Source organism: Ranitomeya variabilis, chromosome 1, assembly GCF_051348905.1.
Source record: "Ranitomeya variabilis isolate aRanVar5 chromosome 1, aRanVar5.hap1, whole genome shotgun sequence".
NCBI classification, from domain to species: domain Eukaryota; kingdom Metazoa; phylum Chordata; class Amphibia; order Anura; family Dendrobatidae; genus Ranitomeya; species Ranitomeya variabilis.
The window spans coordinates 66,342,830-66,348,883 of NC_135232.1; the positions used below are offsets into that span (position 1 = coordinate 66,342,830).

A 6,054-nucleotide genomic window follows, 5' to 3' on the forward strand; every position below is an offset into this window, starting at 1 on the left:
CGGCACACACAATGACATCTAGGTTAATGTCCCCAGAAAGTATTTTGCAAGTCACTGTAGAAGACAAATAATGTGGAAGTATCGCTGAAATCCAAGATGACGTTCAAATATGCCATCTGTGTGCCTCTGGATTAAAGGATGAAAACCCGACAAGCCCCATTATAGTTGGTCGGGTCTTCTGGGCACCGCATGTGCCTTGTGGTTTGACAGATCCACCTTCAACATGAATTCGATTTACAGAATGGATATTCACCATCTACAGGGGAAACACACTCATGGGGCATCCCTACTATGTAAGGTAGGGAGGGGTTACATTCGTAGGGCATCCCTACTTTGTAAGGTGGGGAGGGGTTACATTCGTAGGGCATCCCTACTTTGTAAGGTGGTGAGGGGGTTACATTCGTAGGGCATCCCTACTATGTAAGGTGGGGAGGGGGTTACATTCGTAGGGCATCCCTACTATGTAAGGTGGGGAGGGGGTTACATTCGTAGGGCATCCCTACTTTGTAAGGTGGGGAGGGGTTACATTCGTAGGGCATCCCTACTTTGTAAGGTGGGGAGGGGGTTACATTCGTAGGGCATCCCTACTATGTAAGGTGGGGAGGGGGTTACATTCGTAGGGCATCCCTACTATGTAAGGTGGGGAGGGGGTTACATTCGTAGGGCATCCCTACTTTGTAAGGTGGGGAGGGGGTTACATTCGTAGGGCATCCCTACTATGTAAGGTGGGGAGGGGGTTACATTCGTAGGGCATCCCTACTATGTAAGGTGGGGAGGGGGTTACATTCGTAGGGCATCCCTACTTTGTAAGGTGGGGAGGGGTTACATTCGTAGGGCATCCCTACTATGTAAGGTGGGGAGGGGGTTACATTCGTAGGGCATCCCTACTATGTAAGGTGGGAGGGGGTTACATTCGTAGGGCATCCCTACTTTGTAAGGTGGGGAGGGGTTACATTCGTAGGGCATCCCTACTTTGTAAGGTGGGGAGGGGTTACATTCGTAGGGCATCCCTACTATGTAAGGTGGGGAGGGGGTTACATTCGTAGGGCATCCCTACTATGTAAGGTGGGGAGGGGGTTACATTCGTAGGGCATCCCTACTATGTAAGGTGGGGAGGGGGTTACATTCGTAGGGCATCCCTACTTTGTAAGGTGGGGAGGGGGTTACATTCGTAGGGCATCCCTACTATGTAAGGTGGGGAGGGGGTTACATTCGTAGGGCATCCCTACTATGTAAGGTGGGAGGAGGTTACATTCGTAGGGCATCCCTACTTTGTAAGGTGGGGAGGGGTTAGATTCGTAGGGCATCCCTACTTTGTAAGGTGGGGAGGGGGTTACATTCGTAGGGCATCCCTACTATGTAAGGTGGGGAGGGGGTTACATTCGTAGGGCATCCCTACTTTGTAAGGTGGGAAGGGGTTACATTCGTGGGGCATCTCTACTTTGTAAGGTGGGGAGGGGTTTACATTCGTAGGGCATCCCTACTTTGTAAGGTGGGGAGGGGTTACATTCGTAGGGCATCCCTACTTTGTAAGGTGGGGAGGGGTTACATTCGTAGGGCATCCCTACTTTGTAAGGTGGGGAGGGGTTACATTCGTAGGGCATCCCTACTTTGTAAGGTGGGGAGGGGTTACATTCGTAGGGCATCCCTACTTTGTAAGGTGGGGAGGGGTTACATTCGTAGGGCATCCCTACTTTGTAAGGTGGGGAGGGGTTACATTCGTAGGGCATCCCTACTATGTAAGGTGGGGAGGGGGTTACATTCGTAGGGCATCCCTACTATGTAAGGTGGGGAGGGGTTACATTCGTAGGGCATCCCTACTTTGTAAGGTGGGGAGGGGTTATATTCGTAGGGCATCCCTAGTTTGTAAGGTGGGGAGGGGTTTACATTTGTAGGGCATCCCTACATTATAAGGTGGGGAGGGGTTACATTCGTAGGGCATCCCTACTTTGTAAGGTGGGGAGGGGGTTACATTCGTAGGGCATCCCTACTATGTAAGGTGGGGAGGGGGTTACATTCGTAGGGCATCCCTACTTTGTAAGGTGGGGAGGGGGTTACATTCGTAGGGCATCCCTACTATGTAAGGTGGGGAGGGGGTTACATTCGTAGGGCATCCCTACTATGTAAGGTGGGAGGAGGTTACATTCGTAGGGCATCCCTACTTTGTAAGGTGGGGAGGGGTTAGATTCGTAGGGCATCCCTACTTTGTAAGGTGGGGAGGGGGTTACATTCGTAGGGCATCCCTACTATGTAAGGTGGGGAGGGGGTTACATTCGTAGGGCATCCCTACTTTGTAAGGTGGGAAGGGGTTACATTCGTGGGGCATCTCTACTTTGTAAGGTGGGGAGGGGTTTACATTCGTAGGGCATCCCTACTTTGTAAGGTGGGGAGGGGTTACATTCGTAGGGCATCCCTACTTTGTAAGGTGGGGAGGGGTTACATTCGTAGGGCATCCCTACTTTGTAAGGTGGGGAGGGGTTACATTCGTAGGGCATCCCTACTTTGTAAGGTGGGGAGGGGTTACATTCGTAGGGCATCCCTACTTTGTAAGGTGGGGAGGGGTTACATTCGTAGGGCATCCCTACTTTGTAAGGTGGGGAGGGGTTACATTCGTAGGGCATCCCTACTATGTAAGGTGGGGAGGGGGTTACATTCGTAGGGCATCCCTACTATGTAAGGTGGGGAGGGGTTACATTCGTAGGGCATCCCTACTTTGTAAGGTGGGGAGGGGTTATATTCGTAGGGCATCCCTAGTTTGTAAGGTGGGGAGGGGTTTACATTTGTAGGGCATCCCTACATTATAAGGTGGGGAGGGGTTACATTCGTAGGGCATCCCTACTTTGTAAGGTGGGGAGGGGTTACATTCGTAGGGCATCCCTACATTATAAGGTGGGGAGGGGTTACATTCGTAGGGCATCCCTACTTTGTAAGGTGGGGAGGGGTTACATTCGTAGGGCATCCCTACTTTGTAAGGTGGGGAGGGGTTTACATTCGTAGGGCATCCCTACATTATCAGGTGGGGAGGGGTTACATTCGTAGGGCATCCCTACTTTGTAAGTTGGGGACGGGTTACATTCGTAGGCCATCCCTACTTTGTAAGGTGGGGAGGGGTTTACATTCGTAGGGCATCCCTACATTATAAGGTGGGGAGGGGTTACATTCGTAGGGCATCCCTACTTTGTAAGGTGGGGTGGGGTTACATTCGTAGGGCATCCCTACTTTGTAAGGTGGGGGGGTTTACATTCGTAGGGCATCCCTACTTTGTAAGGTGGGGAGGGGTTACATTCGTAGGGCATCCCTACTTTGTAAGGTGGGGAGGGGTTACATTCGTAGGGCATTCCTTCTTTGTAAGGTGGGGGGTTACATTCGCAGGGCATCCCTTCTTTGTAAGGTGGGGAGGGGTTACATTCATAGGGCATCTCTACTTGGTAAGGTGGGGGGATACATTCGTAGGACATCCATACTTTGTAAGGGGGAGGACGAGGGAAGGGGGAGGACGACACTTGCGGGGTAGCCAGGGTGGCGTACTCCTCATGTAGGGGCCACTGGACAAGTCTGAGGGCTCATGTGGTCTCAGAGTTTGTGGCTCTTCCTGCACCATCCTCGGCAGTTTCTATAAACCACTTAGGCCTCAGAAGCCCATTTTTTGTTGAGATATATCCATCAGTTGTAGCAGAATTTCAGCAGCGTTTAGTCCACTTTCAATCATTTTTCTTGTGTGCCAAAAAGCGCTAAAACTAGCCATCAGTGAGACCCGTCCTGCACCGGCCGCCATCAGTGAGACCCGTCCTGCACCGGCCGCCATCAGTGAGACCCGTCCTGCACCGGCCGCCATCAGTGAGACCCGTCCTGCACCGGCCGCCATCAGTGAGACCCGTCCGGCACCGGCCGCCATCAGTGAGACCCGTCCGGCACCGGCCGCCATCAGTGAGACCCGTCCGGCACCGGCCGCCATCAGTGAGACCCGTCCGGCACCGGCCGCCATCAGTGAGACCCGTCCGGCACCGGCCGCCATCAGTGAGACCCGTCCTGCACCGGCCGCCATCAGTGAGACCCGTCCTGCACCGGCCGCCATCAGTGAGACCCGTCCTGCATCGGCCGCCATCCTTGCCAATGTCTTCGGTTTTTTGCATAACAGTTCATGGTGGAAAATACATTGGTGGATTCAGTATTTTACCTGCCCCCATGTCATTGTCGCCAACCATTTTCTCCAGATTCTGTGGTTTTAACCCACACCTTCAAAATATTCCGAAAGGTCCATTGGGTCCATGGGCCTGTATGGTGGAGCCTGCGAGGACACAGCGTGCGGAGGAACACGGATATGCGGGTGATTATAATCTGCGTCCTGCCTGCTGCTCAGGCTGGAAGGTCCTGGTAAGGACGGGCACATGTAGGTCTCTTCTGAGTGCTGTACCCTGTGGTGCCAGCTATGTGCCCGGCTGGCGCCAGGTCCTATTACATACACTGTATGGGAACACCATATGGCGGTATAGTGCGAATCAGCTGTATGTATATGTGGCAGTGCCTGAATAATGCCCTCCAGGGCGGTCAGATCACTGCATGTCCCGGGCATCTGCCCCACCTCTGCCTATAGGGGTATATAGGAGCAGCGGGTGGTATATAGGAGGGGATGTGACTCTCTGTATACAGCACTCTGCATGGCAGGTTGGCAGCACAGACCTGACACTGTACCTGGCAGGAAAAAGAGAAAAAAAACAAGTACAACACAGAACCCCAGGAGAGCCCAGGAGGAGGGGGAAGGGTATTAGATTGCAAGCCTTTAGGTCAAGGCCCAGCAAGGAGAAGCAAGTCCCAGAGCAGAGCTGCACACAGCACTGACTCATCCACGTCCCCTCCCAAACCCCAGGAGGATGGGGGGCTGCCCCCAGACCACCCCCCTCCCACCCAGACACCAGCAAAACAACCAGACTTACCCCAAACTTTTCCAGGGAAGAGAAGCTGGAGGGGGCAGGGTGCAGGGTGAGGAGGGGGCAGTGCAGGGAGGGAGCTCTGCTGTCAGTGACTGCCAGGGGCAGCTGATGCTGGGCAGGGAGGGGAGTGCGGGCAGGGGGCGCCTGCCGGGTGGAGGGGCGCAGAGAATGCCCCGCACACTGCCCTCTGCACTCTCTGCTGCTCCTGCTGCTGCTCTGCCAGCTGATTGTGCTTCCCCTGCCCACCCCTCACCGAGCCACGCCCACCCCTCACCGAGCCACGCCCCCAGGCCGAGCCTGCAACCCGATTGGTGCTCCGGGCTTCATTGCCATTGGTGGGCAGGGATGTCACTGCAAAAGTGCCCCCTCCCGGCCGGACTGCCACTCTCACCTTGCAGCATTAACCCCTGCACTGCCGGGACTAGCATTAACCCCTGCACGGCCAGGACCAGCATTAACCCCTGCACTGTTAGCGCCAGCATTAACCCCTGCACTGCCGGGACTAGCATTAACCCCAGCACTGCCAGGACCAGCATTAACCCCTGCACTGCCAGGACCAGCATTAACCCCTGCACGGCCAGGACCAGCATTAACCCCTGCACTGTTAGCGCCAGCATTAACCCCTGCACTGCCGGGACTAGCATTAACCCCTGCACTGCCAGGACCAGCATTAACCCCTGCACTGCCAGGACCAGCATTAACCCCTGCACTGCCGGGACCATCATTAACCCCTGCACTGCTAGCTCCAGCATTAACCCCTGCACTGTTAGCTCCAGCATTAACCCCTGCACTGCCAGGACCAGCATTAACCCCTGCACTGCCAGGACCAGCATTAACCCCTGCACTGCCAGGACCAGCATTAACCCCTGCACTGCCAGGACCAGCATTAACCCCTGCACTGTTAGCTCCAGCATTAACCCCTGCACTGCCATGACCAGCATTAACCCCTGCACTGCCGGGCCCATCATTAACCCCTGCACTGTTAGCTCCAGCATTAACCCCTGCACTGCCAAGACTAGCATTAACCCCTGCACTGCCAGGACCAGCATTAACCCCTGCACTGCCGGGCCCCGCACTAACCCCTGCACTGCCAGGACCAGCATTAACCCCTGCACTGCCAGCT

At 54.7% G+C, this 6,054-nt stretch overlaps 1 protein-coding gene across 2 annotated transcripts in view; it reads right to left on the reverse strand.

The window, feature by feature from the left end:
* ATOSB (atos homolog B) overlaps positions 1–5,173 on the reverse strand; it is a 53,140-nt gene extending 47,967 nt beyond the window's left edge. Inside the window, exon 1 of one of the 2 annotated variants that reach the window (XM_077284691.1) lies at positions 4,935–5,173. The gene's annotated coding sequence lies outside the window, so the exon portion shown is untranslated. The remainder of the gene's footprint in view (positions 1–4,934) is intronic. The other variant, XM_077284701.1, reaches the window with a different exon arrangement.
* Positions 5,174–6,054: the final 881 nt, after the last annotated feature.